The 15336-nt window shown below is 39.7% G+C and overlaps 1 pseudogene; it reads right to left on the bottom strand.

Annotated features, from left to right (window-relative positions):
• Nucleotides 1-14415, bottom strand: LOC102412711 (annotated as a pseudogene).
• Between the last annotated feature and the right edge of the window lie 921 nt (nt 14416-15336).

Genomic DNA, 15336 nt, shown 5'->3' with positions numbered 1-15336 from the left:
TCAGGAGGGATTTATCTTTGGTTTTAAGACATTTTTAGCAGCGTCTTTTAAGTCTTTGTTTCTCAAGCTATAAATCAAGGGGTTCAGCATTGGGTTGATGATGGTGTAGAACACTGAGATGATTTTATCAGTGTTTGGAGAATACAGGTAGCTGAGTCGTGAGTAAATGAAGAGCAGAGTTCCCTTGTAGATGGCCACGGATGTCAGGTGAGAAGCACAGGTAGAGAAGGTCTTCTTCCTCCTGCTGAAAAATGGATCTTTAAGACTTACAGGAGAATGTAAAAGTAGGAGATGATGAAAACGATGAAGTAGATAATTTCCACTGAGCTGCCCTATGGGGAGAGAAGCCACTCATTAAGTGACGTGTCTGTGCACAATAACTTAAGCAAGGGACAGAGGTCACAGAAAAAATGATTAATGACATTTTTCTCAGAGTATTTCAGAGTAAACGCAAAGGATGTGTGCACCAGGGAACTCATATTGCCTCCAAAGTATGACAAGACGATCAACCATATGCAGATGCCCCGAGACATCACAGCCGTGTACAGTAAAGGGATATGGCGACATAGCAGTCACACACCATGGCAGCAAAGATAAAGGATTTGGTATCTGCGAAAGTACAGAAGAAATAGAACTACAGGGCACAGCTGTGATAGGAAATTGACTTGTTCTGAAAGAGGAAGTTGACAAGTATTTTGGGAATGATGACTGAAGAATAGCAAAGGTCTACAAAGGATAAGTTACTAAGGAAAAAATACATGGGCGTTTGAAGGTGCAGATCAACCCTGATTAACATCATCAATCCAATGTTCCCCATTAAAATCATAGAGTACTAAGTCGGAAATAGGAGAAACTGGACAATCTGCAGTTCAGGGCAAGTTGGAAACCCTAACAGAATAAACTCAGTCACCAAGGTATAGTTTCCATCTAAAAAGTCATATTCTGTGCTGTTTTCTTCTTATGAGAATTCTAACATCCTAAGATGCTATGTTGATAGAGAAAAAAATTAGATATAATTATAAGGTTATTTTGTTGTTTCAACAAACAAACAAGCAATCAAGAGTCCCAGACCAAATATCCTTCCAAATATAAATTCTGAGAAACATATTTCAGAATTTAGTAGCTTTATCTCATGGTTGATAGTTTTATTTTGTTTGATTAATAGCTAGTTCTTCCAATGGACAGACATGTGCACATAACATCTCATATTTCTTACTTTTTAATTCTCAAGTATAGACCTATAGCTACTACAGAGGAGTAAATGAATAATGAAGTAATAAATGAAATGATGATAAGAGGGAAAATATATCTGTTATTAAAAGTATGTTAACTTAAGTATATCTTGCAATGATAACTCTAGAACAATGTACTCCTTCTGTCCAGTATTTAATAGATAGCAGTGTGTTGTACTCTTGACTGTGATTAGAATGATGCAATGAAATATACTTCAGCTATTTAAAAAAAATAATAAAAGCAAAAATGATATTAGTGAAATTAAAGCAAATGTCAGTAAACATCAGCTGAGAGCATGTTTTAGAAAGTGACAAGTTTAAGGCAAATCCTTAAATCCTGTCAAGATACTAAGTTAAGGAGATTAAAGTAATTAACTGCTTTTCTCTTTGGCATTCTTTATCATTCTTGGCTTCTAGTAAGCACAGCATAAATATAAGATGACTGAGTAAAGTGGGAAAAAAATTAGTATTAACTTCTCATTTTTAAAAATTACTCTATATAGCCTCCTCACTAATTATATATGTGAGCAAACACAAATAGCTGCATTTAATTTTTATCCTAGTATAATTCAGGATGTTGAGTCTAAGAATTTTGTCAATTTCTGTTTCTGTAATCTTAGAAATTTTTTGGAAGCAAGGAGAGTTTGAACATGACTTTGAAATATAAGACTTTTTATTGTAACTTTGAAGGATGACTTGGAAATCTATAAAACAAGCAAGTGAAACCTCCAATGAGCTTTGTTACTACTGCCACAGTTGGCTAGAACAAATGGTTGGAGTCATTCTCTCATTTATATAAAATTATTGAGACAGTACAGGGCTAAGAACTTCTTTGTTGTAATATCATCTAATCACTAAAAGTATGCTATAATATAGGCACAGAAAAGTCTAAGAGAATTAGAAGGGTTAGGATGCTGTCTTATGTTATTACCTCAAAGAGTGTGAATGAGATGCAGTACCTTGTTAGGATAGTAGTTAATTTATTCTTATTTTGCCTGTTTTCAAGGTAATCAGAGTGTTCAGAAATGATATGACCTAAATTTAGAGTTAATAAGCATTTGGTTAGAATCTCATATTAGCCACGTGGACTGTATGACCTTGCACAAGTGTGTGTGTGTGTGTGTGTGTGTGTATATATATATATATATATATATATATAGAGAGAGAGAGAGAGAGAGAGAGAGAGAGAGAGAGAGAATCTGTTATACTTAATACATATACTATCTGTATATTATTATATATAACTATATATATTTAAAATTTTACTATAATAATAACAGTATTTCACATGGTTTCTCTGCCAGGCTTAATGAGGAAAACTATCTATCTATACTTTCTTGCTGTTTCACTTTAGATAGACTGGCAAATAATAGGTAAAGAGTGAAGATTAGTTTCAATTACTCCACTGCTCTCTGCTCAGCAGTAAAGAATCCATTTGCCAAAGCAGGAGATGTGGGTTCAGTCCCTGATCTGGGAAGATCTTCTAGAGAAGGAAATGGGAACCCACTCCAGTATCCTTTTCTGGAGAATCTCATAGACACAGAGGCCTGTCTATGAGAGGGCTACAGTTCCATGGGGTCACAAAGAGTTGGACATGGCTTAACGACTAAACAACAACAACAGAAACAACCCCACTGCTCTTGCTTATCCCTAACTAATAATTAGAACTATGTCACTAGATTTTTAAAATAATAGTTATCATTTATATAATGATTGTGATGTGAAATGCAATATTCTAAACACTTTACATATAATTTATTTACTTATCACACAAAAGTACACTCACAAAGTTTCACAACAGCTGCTGTCACCACCTTCTTTCTCTTACAGTTGAGGGAGCTAAAGCACAGAGAGCTGGAGAGCTAAGACGTGATGAAAATGGGATTGGAGCCCAGGCTCCTGCCTCCAAAACTTCAAGACAGATGGGCTGTGTAAGCTAGAGTCTCATTATTGATTCCATATGTTGCATGGGGACATTGAAGCTTAATGTTCCGAGTCAGTCCACAAGTAGTTGACAGGTATAATTCAAATTCAGATATGTGTGAAGCCAAAGCTCACAAGGACAACCATGAAGGTGGTTAGAAAATTAACCGTGTGGCCTCCGTGACACAGGCTGTGGTGGAAACTTGCTGAAGGCAGCGCAGAATGACTCAGTTATTTCCTGAAAACACAGTCCATTACTCTCTGGGACTCACAGCGAGCATCCCATCCAATAGACTAAGAAGGGTTTCCCTGGGGGCTCAACCCTTAAAGAATCTGCCTGCAATGCAGGAGAATGCCCATGATTCAGGAGACCTGGGTTTGATCCTCGGTCAGGAAGATTCCCTGGTGAAAGAAATGGCAATCCATCCTAGTATTCCTACCTGGGAAATCCAATGGACAGAGGAGCTGGGCGGGGCCACAGTTGCAAAGAGTGGAACACGACTTTGTAACTAAATCACCTCTACCACCACCACCACCATCCATGTAGAGAAACGTGAGTGAGAAGAGAAGCATGAGGGGAAAAGTCAGAGATGAGAGTGAATCTTGGATTCTTGCTTTTCAATGGGAATGACCAAAAAGATTCAATCAAACTGAAGTGATTTGCTAAATTTTTCATAAATATATAGCAAAACAATGTTAGAATAGAAAATAAAGTAATTGAAACTGTCAGGTAGCCAATCATGTTTCAGTTTATTTCTGTTAACAAAAAAAAAAAAAAAAAATATTTAAACAAGGTAAGTGTCTCAGATCCCTGTAGAAGCTACAGAAGAATAACACAGGTAGATTTATTTGTAGGTAATATGCTAATACATATGATTTTGTAACTATTTTGACACATGTCAGTGATCTCAGATCCATAAAAGTCTATTTTTGCATCAATAAAGCCAATCTGGTAAACACAGAAGCTACTTACCAAAGGAGGAGACATTTTCCTATTACCCAGATAAATAATTTCACCAATAGAACCAAGGACTTCTATATACATTCGCAGGTAATTAGGGACCTAATAACTGAAGGTTCCAAACATGTTCATTTCCAAGAGATTCCTAGGGAATAATTAGTAGGTTATTGTGAATTATTATTTTGAAACAACTTCATAATTATAATAGCAATTCTGTTAGTGTTAGTTTGAAGAGGCAATTTTTACTCTCAGTAATATTGTGGTTGTTTTTTTCCTGACACTTGAAATCCCACTAGAGTCCTACACTCTGATACTGTAGAGGTTCTTTTAAATAGTTCATATATTTTAAAACATAGGTCTCATTTAAATTATTTCAAAACCACATGGAAGTTCCTAAAAATGTTACTTGATACCCTCAGCACTGAAATGTAAAATTTTTTTGTTGCACTGAAGGGTGAGACCAGCAGGGGCTACTATAGAACCTGTTATCATAGGTGCTTTCTGAGAAGATGAAAGGACTTTATTTTTAAAAATTATCTATCTACCTGTCTGTTTGCTTTTGGCTATGCAGGGTCTTCCTTGCTGTGCATGGGCTTTCTCTAGTTGCAGAGAGTGGGGGTACTTTCTGTTGCAGACCATGGGCTCTAGAATTTGGGCTCTAATATTGGCTCAGAGGATAAAGCATCTGCCTGCAATGCAGGAGACCCAGGTTCGATCCCTGGGTTGGGAAGATCCCCTGGAGAAGGAAATGGCAACCCACTCCAATATTCTTGCCTGGAGAATCCCATGTACAGTGGAGCCTGGCGGGTACAGTCCATGGGGTTGCAAAAAGTCAGACACGACTGAGTGAACAAGTTTAAGTTTTTATCAGAGGCTCAACAGTTGGGGTGCATGGCTTAGATGCCCTTTGGCTTGTGGTTATCTTCCTGGACCAGGGATTGACCCCATGTCCTGTGCAGGGGCAGGTAGACTATTAACCACTGGACCACCAGGAAAGTCCCAGAAGGACTTTAAAATAAGAGTCTTATGCCTGAGAGCATCAAAAGAAGACAAAACCATCCCAGTTAGCAAATACAGTTTTCCATTTTCAACTTGATTGTTCTTATGTGCGTTTTGTATGACAGTTTCACTGCTGCTGCTACTGCTAAGTTGCTTCAGTCATGTCTGACTCTGTGCAACCCCATAGTCGGTAGCCCACCAGGCTCCCCTGTACCTGGGATTCTCCAGGCAAGAACACTGGAGTGGGTTGCCATTTCCTTCTCCAATGCATGAAAGTGAAAAGTGAAAGTGAAGTCACTCAGTCATGTCCCACCCTCAGCGACCCCATGGACTGCAGCCCACCAGGCTCCTCCATCCATGGGAGTTTCCAAGCAAGAGTACTGGAGTGGTTGCCATTTCCTTCTCTGGACAGTTTTACTAAACAATGATATTTCAGCTGCTCTCAGAAAAAATCGCAGAATTTTTGGTAATTACACAGTACTAGAGTACCCAAACTGGAAATTTGCATGGCTACAAACACAGAGCTGTCTTCCCTTCACAGCATTTTCCAAATTTTAAATTGCTTGGAGTAGGGGGTTAAAGATATGTCAAAAACCTCTGAAATACAAGAGTAGACAATTCTATATTACTTTCTTGCTGAAGAGACTCCAAGAAAGCTTAAGTACTTATTTGAAAGTCCTAGGTCATTATGTCCTAGTAAGAGGGGTGAACTGGAGACACAGTGCATGTTGCCAAAACCAAAAGAATCAGTTTTCTATTGAATGGAGCTTGTTACTCTTAATTGCATCAGAAAAATAGTTGAAGTTTCATTGACTTGAGAAATCCTGTAGAACATCTTTGTAGTCTGTATGGCATGTAATAAACAAATTACTAAGCATAACAACAGGAAAGATTTTATGCCCATACAAGAGGGAAAATGCCAAAAGCATATACACATTGAACCAAAATTGGAGTTGGCAAGCAAGAGTTTAAAAATAATTCTAAAAACATCCTAAAGAAAATTGTCAAAAAAAAAAATTGCAAATGACAAAAGTTGGGAGACATTCTGCAAATGATTGGAAACCTTAGAAAATAAAATAGAATTGAAAAATACATCTAAATTAACAACTTACTGAATGGATTTATTGATACATTGAATTTTTAAAAGCAAAGTATTGGATGAAAAGTGACAAGGTCAAAAGGGTTTGTATGAAGGATCTTTGTTTTGAAACTTGCAAATAATGTGGTAAAGGAGGTCATCAAGAAAATATATGCTACTTCCACTCAAATACTTAAATGCTTACCATAAACAAGCCTTAAGAAAACAGACTTTCCTAGCAAGTGCACATTGGCACTGCTTGACAGGAATGAACTTAAAAAGTGTTTTCCATATACCGAAGAACCTAGAATTCTTGCATCTTTCAGACAATAGACGGCACCAGAGACAGCTATCTAATCTAGCTCAGTTCAGTTCAGTTCAGTTCAGTTGCTCAGTCGTTTCCGATTCTTTGCGATCCCATGAATTGCAGCATTCCAGGCCTCCCTGTCCATCACCAACTCCCAGAGTTCACTCAAACTCACGTCCATCGAGTTGGTGATGCCATCCAGCCATTTCATCCTCTGTCGTCCCTTTCTCCTCCTGCCCCCAATCCCTCCCAGCATCAGAGTATTTTCCAATGAGTCAACTCTTCACATGAGGTGGCCAAAGTATTGGAGTTTCAGCTTCAGCATCAGTCCTTCCAAAGAACACCCAAGACTGATCTCCTTTAGGATGGACTGGTTGGATCTCTTTGCAGTCCAAGGGACTCTCAAGAGTCTTCTCCAACACCACAGTTCAAAAGCATCAATTCTTCGGCACTCAGCTTTCTTCACAGTCCAACTCTTACATCCATACATGATCACTGGAAAAACCGTAGCCTTGACTAGACAGACCTTTGTTGGCAAAGTAATGTCTCTGCTTTTGAGCATGCTATCTAGGTTGGTTATAACTTTCCTTCCAAGGACTAAGCATCTTTTAATTTCATGGCTGGAGTCACCATCTGCAGTGATTTTGGAGTCCCAAAAAATAAAGTCTGACACTGTTTCCACTCTTCCCCTATCTATTTCCCATGAAGTGGTGGGATCAGATGCCATGATCTTCATTTTCTGAATGTTGGGCTTTAAGCCAACTTTTTCACTCTCCACTTTCACTTTCATCAAGAGGCTTTTTAGATCCTCTTCACTTTCTGCCATAAGGGTGGTGTCATCTGCATATCTGAGGTTATTGATATTTCTCCTGGCAATTTTGATTCCAGCTTGTGCTTCTTCCAGCCCAGCGTTTCCCATGATGTACTCTGCATATGAGTTAAATAAGCAGGGTGACAATATACGGCCTTGACATACTCCTTTTCCTATTTGGAACCAGTCTGTTGTTCCATGTCCAGTTCTAACTGTTGCTTCCTGACCTGCACATAGGTTTCTCAAGAGGCAGGTCAGGTGGTCTGGCATTCCCATCTCTCGAAGAATTTTCCACAGTTTATTGTGATTCACACAGTCAAAGGCTTTGGCATAGTCAATAAAGCAGAAATAGATGTTTTTCTGGAACTCTCTTGCTTTTTTGATGAACCAGCAGATGTTGGCAATTTGATCTCTGGTTCCTCTGCCTTTTCTAAAACCAGCTTGAACATCTGGAAGTTCACAGTTCACATATTGCTGAAGCCTGTCTTGGAGAATTTTGAGCATTACTTTACTAGAGTGTGAGATGAGTGCAATCTAGTTAGTATGCCTCTAAGTCAGTCTGAAAAAATAAACTTAAAGTGTTCTTAAAGATTTTTGTGCAATTAAGATTTCCAATTATGTTAGTACTCTGTTTCTCACCATGTATATATGTGGGTTTTTTTAGAAATTTAAATTTTCTTTAAAAAATTCTCCCATTACTCAGTAAATTGATAACACTTCTCTCTGTGCAGGAAACTGTGACTCTCAGGTTCCAGTAAACCATCATAAAACAAAAAGTCCTGATTCTTCTCATCCTTGGTATCAATATCCAGATATTCTTGTTGTTGTTTAGTCTCTAAGTCATGTCTGACTTTTTGCAACCCCATGGACTGTAACCCACCAGGCTCCTCTTTCCATAGAATTCCCTAGGCAAGAATACCAGAGTGGGTTGCCATTTCCTCCCCCAGGGGATCTTGCTGACTGAGTGATCAAACCTGGGTCTCCTGCACTGTAGGTGGATTCTTTATCACTGAACCACTGGGGAAGCCCTGATATCCCAATAAGTTGAATTAATTTTATGGTAGGTCAGTAAAATACAATTGAATTAAAGTTGAACTCATGTTCTAGAATAAGCATCAAATTATTGCTTATAGTCTCACATATAGGGCTTTTCATGGGAGGCTGTGAGACAAGTATATCTCAATACCCACCAGTCAGAATTTCAAATATTTATATAGAGGTCTTAACCAGCTTCAAGCATGTATACTGTTCAGATGGTCTGAACAACAAGTTGCTCTCTCAAGACTGCTTGTGTGGTCCTTGAAAATATCTCTCACTGAAGGAATGATGGACAGAATGTACATTCTAAAGACAAAGGAGAGGGTGAGGAGCACACAGGTCCAGTTTGCCAGTCAACCAGATGTCACCTTCTCCAGATGACCTCCTCCCATGGTCCTAAATGAATCTGTCAAATGAACTCCTTTGTGTGCATGAGTCCTAAGTTGCTTCAGTTGTGTACAACTCTTTGTGACCCTCTGGACTGCAGCTCACCAGACTCCTCTGTGGAGTGGATTGCCATACTCTCCCCCAGGGTATCTTCCTGACCCAGGGACTGAACCTGCAGCTCAGCAGGCAGACTCTTTACCACTGAGCCACTGGGGAAGCCTGAATCCGTTTATACACAATGTCATATCCATATATCCAGAAGGAGTTGAATGCAGTTAATATCTTGAAAAAATTGTATGAGGTGGTCAAGCAACTGAGATACCCTATGAGTAGTCAAGTAAAGTATCTTGTGTCCCTTTAGAGGTGAAAGCAAACTTCCTCTGAGAGGCATTCGAAATAGGCACTGAACAGAATATATTAGCTAAATCTATAGCTGCAAAATACTTGATACTTGCTAATGAATGAAGTCAGTAATTTCATTGTTATTGCCTATGGAGCCTTCATAGCTGGGGCTACAGTGTTAAGGTTGTGATCATATGGTGTCATTCATTATTTCCATTTTATAGACCAGCCTAACTGGGTTGTAAAATCGAGACGTGTTTGGGAGCTAATCCCAACGCCCCACCCCCCCACCCCCTGCCACGCACCTCCCCACGCACCCCACCCCCTTCCTGAATCTACTTGATCTGGAGAAAGGGGATGGATGAAGGTGGAAGACAAAGCAAGAACACAAACCAAGGGCCCCAGGGCATTGTGAGGCTCCTCAGTGCCGGGTGGGGGGATGGAGTCCTTTGTCTCTGTTCCCTGAAGCTTGTACCCCAGGACTGGGAACACGCTGCCTCTGGGCCAGCCTGTACTCTCTGAGCCCAGATGGCCTGACCAGAGGCAAAGCAAAAGTCCTCCTGCCTTGGGGAGGCCAGGGCTGCTGGGGCCCCCATCATCTCCGACTACAGGAAGGTCCAGCTTATGGCCATTCTCTCCCAGGTGAACCCCAGCCTGAACCTGGGGCTGTGCAAGGCCAGCCCCCAGGAGGGAGCGTTCAGGGAGTCTGCAGACAGACGGGTCTGCGCAGGCTCGCCAGGCCTTGCTCTTTACACAGCCCTACCAGCCGCAAGCTGCCAGTGTCAGCCTGGAGAGTCTGCTCCCCAAGGACGGGCTGCAGCAGCCTGTGCAGGTACAGAAGGACGGGGAAGACGAGAAGAGGAAGGCGCTTTCTGGCCCTCAGTTCAGTTCAGTCACTCAGTCGTGTCCAACTCTTTGCAACCCCATGAAATGCAACACGCCAGGCCTTCCTGCCCATCACCAACTCCCAGCTGAATTCCAGAAAAATAAATGACCCAATCAAAAAATGGGCCAAAATGCTAAACAGACATTTCTCCAAAGAAGACATACAGATGGCTAACAAACACATGAAAAGATGCTCAACATCACTCATTATCAGAGAAATGCAAATCAAAACCACTATGAGGTACCATTTCATGCCAGTCAGAATGGCTGTGATCCAAAAGTCTACAAGCAATAAATGCTGGGGAGGGTGTGGAGAAAAGGGAACCTTCTTACACTGTTGGTGGGAATGCAAACTAGTACAGCCACTATGGAGAACAGTGTGGAGACTCCTTAAAAATCTGGAAATAGAACTGCCTTATGACCCAGCAATCCCACTGCTGGGCATACACACTGAGGAAACCAGAATTGAAAGAGACACGTGTACCTCAATTTTCATTGCAGCACTGTTTATAATAGCCAGGACATGGAAGTAACGTAGATGTCCATCAGCAGATGAATGGATAAGAAAGCTGTGGTACATATACACAATGGAGTATTACTCAGCCATTAAAAAAGAATTCATTTCAATCAGTTCTAATGAGGTGGATGAAACTGGAGCCTATTATACAGAGTGAAGTAAGCCAGAAAGAAAAACACCAATACAGTATACTAACACCTATATATGGAATTTAGAAAGATGGTAACGATAACCCTGTGTGCGAGACAGCAAAAGAGACACAGACTTTTTGGACTCTGTGGGAGAGGGAGAGGGTGGAATGATTTGGGAGAATGGCATTGAAACATGCATAATATCATATATGAAACAAATCACCAGTCCAAGTTCGATGCATGATACTGGTTGCTTGGGGCTGGTGCACTGGGACGACCCAGAGGGATGGTACAGGGAGGGAGGTGGGAGGGGGTTTCGGGATGGGGAACACAAGTATACCTGTGGTGGATTCATGTTGATATATGGCAAAACCAATACAATAAAAATAAATAAATTTAAAAAAAAAGAAAAGAAAATTGAGACAGCTTCTCTGAAGGTTGGTGGTTCATTATGAAGGTAATTGCACACTTACAAAACACATTTATCCAGAAATCCCAATTTGCAGAGAAATGAAAACTTGTATTTACACAAAAATCCATTACCAAACATTCAGGGCAGCTATAACAGTGAAATTCTGAAAACAGCCACGTGTTCTCCACCCAAGGAATGAGTAAACAAACTCTGGTATATTACATAGTGTGAGACGCTACTAAGAAATATAAATAAGCAAACTATATTGATGCAGGCAGCAATATGCTAAATTCTTTATGCAAAGTGAAAATTCAGACTTAAAAGGCTTTATGATTCCATTTATATGACACTTTGAAAAAGGCATATGGACAGAGGACTGGTCAGCTGGTAGTAAATTGGTAGGGTATTAACTATATAGACAAAAAACTGAGAATTTTGGACAGTTACCAAGTTGTTCTATATTTTGATCATGTTTTTGGTAGCATAACTGTGAATTTGTCAGACTTCTCAAAAAGTTTACAACAAAAAAAGTGCATTTTAATTTGCATGCAAATTTAAAATATTATAGAATATATTTTAAAATGTTATCAATTAATGAAAACATCTCTATGGTATTATACATGGCTATTTCCCTGAACCAGCCTAAAGAGGACCTTTTATCCTCATTTAACAATTAATTACCTTTGACAACTAGACTGCCATGGTCAGCCTGTGGGTTTGAGAAATAATCTCAGTTAGATGCTGGCAGGAGGTCTTTGTCGTTCCTGAGTCACTTGTTTGTCAGACACTCTCATACACCCAATTGATACAGTTTGCAGACAGGGACACACAGATGATGACAGTAAAATTTAATGTTAAAACAAAACATGTTTGTTATGTCACAGTTGTTTGAATAATACATGCATAATACTGTTAAAATTGTGCTATATTTCAAATACGATAAAGTGATCCTTTCCAGACTAGAGAACAACCCATTCTTCCTTAAACGCTATTTAGATATATTTAACCAATTTAATCTTAATGATAAAATTTTAGTCATAGGAACTTATTATCATGATTGCCTGAACATTCAAAGGAAAAATAGACTGAAGCAGAACTATAGGTCACTACCAGTATAGGTATTATTAATCAGAAGCAGAGCATGTCAAGAAAAGGTGGCAAGAATACACTGATAAACTAAACAAAAAAGATCTTCATGACCTAGATAACCACGATGGTGTGATCACTCACCTAGAGCCAGACATCCTGGAATGCGAAGTCAAGTGGGCCTTAGAAAGCATCACTACAAACAAAGCTAATGGAGGTGATGGAATTCCAGTTGAGCTATTTCAAATCCTGAAAGATGATGCTGTGAAAGTGCTGCACTCAATAGGCCAGCAAATTTGGAAAACTCAGCAGTGGCCACAGGACTGGAAAAGGTAAGTTTTCATTCCAATCCCAAAGAAAGGCAATGCCAAAGATTGTTCAAACTACTGCACAATTGCACTCATCTCACATGCTAGCAAAGTAATCTTCAAAAGTCTCCAAGCCAGGCTTAAGCAGTACATGAGCCATAAGCTTCCAGATGTTCAAACTGGATTTAGAAAAGGCAGAGGAACCAGAGATCAAATTGGCAACATCTGTTGGATCATTGAAAAAGCAAGAGAGTTCCAGAAAAAATCAACTTCTGCTTTATTGACTATGCCAAAGCCTTTGACTATGTAGATCAAAACACATTGTGGAACATTCTTAAAGAGATGGGAATACCAGACCACCTGACCTGCCTCCTGAAAAATCTGTATGCAGGACAAAAAGCAACAGTTAGAACTGGGCATGGAACAACAGACTGGTTCCAAATTGTGAAAGGAGTATGTCAAGGCTATACTGTTACTGTGCTTATTTAACTTATATGCAGAGTACATCATGAGAAATGCTGGACTGGATGAAGCACAAGCTGGAATCAAGATTGCTGGGAGAAATATCAATAACCTCAGATAGGCAGATAACACCACTCTTATGGCAGAAAGCAAAGAAGAACTGAAGGGCCTCTTGATGAAAATGAAAGAGGAGAGTGAAAAAGTTGGCTTAAAGCTTAACATTCAGAAAACTAAGATCACGGCATCCCGTCCCATCACTTCATGGCAGATATATGGGGAAACAATGGAAACAGTGACAGACTTTATTTTGGGGGGGCTCCAAAATCACTGCAGATGGTGACTGTAGCCATGAAGTTAAAAGATGCTTGCTCCTTGGAAGAAAAGATATGACCAACCTAGACAGCAAATTAAAAAGCAGAGACATTATTTTGCTGACAAAGGTCCATCTAGTCAAAGCTATGGTTTTTCCAGTGGTCATGTATGGATTTGAGAGTTGGGCTATAAAAAAAGCTGAGCCTCAAAGAATTGATGCTTTTGAACTGTGATGTTGAAGAAGACTCTTGAGAGTTCCTTGGACTGCAAAGAGATCAAAACAGTGAATCCTAAAGGAAATCAATCCTGAATATTCATTGGAGGGACTGATGCTGAAGCTGAAACTCCAATAGTTGGCCACCTGATGCTAAGAGCTGACTCATTTGAAAAGACCCTCATTCTGGGAAAGATTTAAGGCAGGAAGAGAAGGGGACGACAGAGAATGAGAAGGTTGGATGGCATCATTTACTCGATGGGCATGAATTTGAGCAAGCTCTGGGAGTTGGTGATGGACAGAGAAGTCTGGCATGCTGCAGTCCATAAGGTCACTGAGTCGGACATGACTGAGCAACTGAACTGAATTGAACTGAATCATAAGCTGTGGAAATAGTTTTCCCAACTTTGGTTTCACCATTATTTCAAACAATGATGATGGAGTCATTTTCTTTGTAAGCCAAATTGTAAATAAAATCTGCAAAGCCTGCATGTTCAACAATGATTTTTAATGTTAAAATCATATAGGAATAGCAACAAACTGGATGACAAAAAGAAACACTTTTTTTTTAATGGTAGATATTTGTGCAAAACATGCTGTCAAATACCTGGCTATAGGATTTTTAATTATGAAATCCACACCTACAGAAGCATGCAATTCTTTTCTTTAAAATAAGACCTCTTTAACTGCTCTCACATTGACACCATGAGTATATTAAATTCTTGCAAAGTATGAATGAGATGTGTCTGTAGTCACAGCTGATTATATTCACAGAAGTTCATGTGTCAGATGAAGTTATGTTGAATACATACACAGCAGAGGAAAGCACTGTTTAAACATGGAAGTGCTCAGTCATAACACACACATTAAAATATCAAAACCTGCATTTCTGAGAAACATTTCCTACCACAAAAGAGCTTCTGCACCAGCTGAAAAGCCACGAAAAAGGTACTATCTACCACCACCAAACACTGTGAAACATGAATGTGTATTTTCTTCTTTAGAGTCATATTCAAGCCTGTGTAACAAAACACATTTATTTATTTCACACAGCAACACTTCTGGTGGGATGGTATGGCTAGCCATGTGCTTTTAAGTAAGCTTCATACTCATTTTAATTTTGTTCTTTAAAAATGAAAGGAAAAAATAGCAGCTAAATGACTCGCTCTAAATTTGGTAAAGAGAAGATTAAAAAATCAGTGATCAAACTCTTGGGACAGCAGTGTTCCACAATTTTGTAAAATCTTCTTTACTAAGTAATACATATATATAGAATCTAGAAAAATGATACTGATGAACCTATTTGCAGGAAGGGAGTGGAGACACAGATGTAGAAAATGAATTTACACAGTAGGCGAGGGAGAGAGTGAGATGAATGGAGAAAGTAGCATCAACATACATACCGACAATCAGGCATGAGATGGATAGCTAGTGGGAAGTTGTTGTGCAGCACAGGGAGCCCAGCCTCAGGTGATGACCTGGAGGGGCGGGAAGGGGCAGGAAGGGAGGGGATACAGGAATAATTAAGACTGATCTGTGTGGTGCTGGAGAGGACTCCTGAGAGTCCCTTGGACTGCAAGGAGATCCAGCCAATCCATCCTAAAGGAGAGCAGTCCTGAGTATTCATTGGAAGGACTGATGCCAAAGCTGAAACTCCAATACTTTGGCCACCTGATTGGAAGAATGGACTCATTTGAAAAGACCCTGATGCTGGGAAAGATTGAAGATGGAAGGAGAAGGGGATGACAACGGATGAGATGGTTGGAAGGCATCATTGACTTGACGGACATGAGTTTGAGCAAATTTCAGGAGTTGGTGATGGACAGGGAGGCATGGCGTGCTGCAGTCCATGGGATTGCAAAGAGTCAGACATGACTGAGCAACTGAACTGAAGTGAAAAATATAGTATAAAAAGAAGTGGTTAACTTCTA

The sequence above is a fragment of the Bubalus bubalis genome, chromosome 9 (genome assembly GCF_019923935.1).
Source record: "Bubalus bubalis isolate 160015118507 breed Murrah chromosome 9, NDDB_SH_1, whole genome shotgun sequence".
Taxonomy (NCBI): domain Eukaryota; kingdom Metazoa; phylum Chordata; class Mammalia; order Artiodactyla; family Bovidae; genus Bubalus; species Bubalus bubalis.
The sequence above is the reverse complement of the archived record's forward strand: the minus strand, read 5'-3'. Positions and strand labels throughout refer to the sequence as shown.